Here is a 731-nt window from a genome sequence, read left to right on the forward strand (position 1 = left end):
CAACTGCGCTGGATTTCGCACTGCCCAGAATTGCCGTAGCGCAAGCCGAATGTCGTGCTCTGTATTTGGCAGCATATGAGGTGTATAACGCGCACCGAATTTTAGACATATCTCGAATCGCAACAAATACACAATCAATTGAATATTGAAGCATGAATATGCAAAAATGTAACTACGCAGAATTTTGCAGAGCCCAGAATTGATATAGCGGAAACCGGATGTCGTGCTCTGTATTTGGCAGCATATCAGGTGAATAACGCGCATTGAATTGTCGAGATATCACCAGTAGCAGCGGAGATAAGTGCAGATGAATATTCATGCTTGAATATGCAAAATTGGAAAAACGCTGGTCTTGATCTAGGACAGACTTGACGTAGCGAAAACACGATGTCGTCCCACGTATTTCGCAGCATGCCGGGAGTGAAAATCGCATCGAATTATCAACATAACAGTAACAGCTGCGCAGTTATGTTCAGATGAATATTCATACTTGAATATGCAAAACTGGAAATACGCTGGTATTAAACCATATCAGAGTTGACGTAGCACAAGCCGAATGTCATGCTCCTCATCGGCAGCATATGGAGAGCATGGAGTGGAGTATAACGTGCCCATATTTGTAGACATATCTCGAATAGCAGTGGAGATACGTTCAAATGAATATTGAAGACGGAATGTGCAAAATTGCGAATACACTGGGTTTGGCATTTCCCAGAGCTGACGTAGCTCAA

The sequence above is a fragment of the Bombus pyrosoma genome, unplaced genomic scaffold (genome assembly GCF_014825855.1).
Source record: "Bombus pyrosoma isolate SC7728 unplaced genomic scaffold, ASM1482585v1 HiC_scaffold_4726, whole genome shotgun sequence".
Lineage (NCBI taxonomy): Eukaryota > Metazoa > Arthropoda > Insecta > Hymenoptera > Apidae > Bombus > Bombus pyrosoma.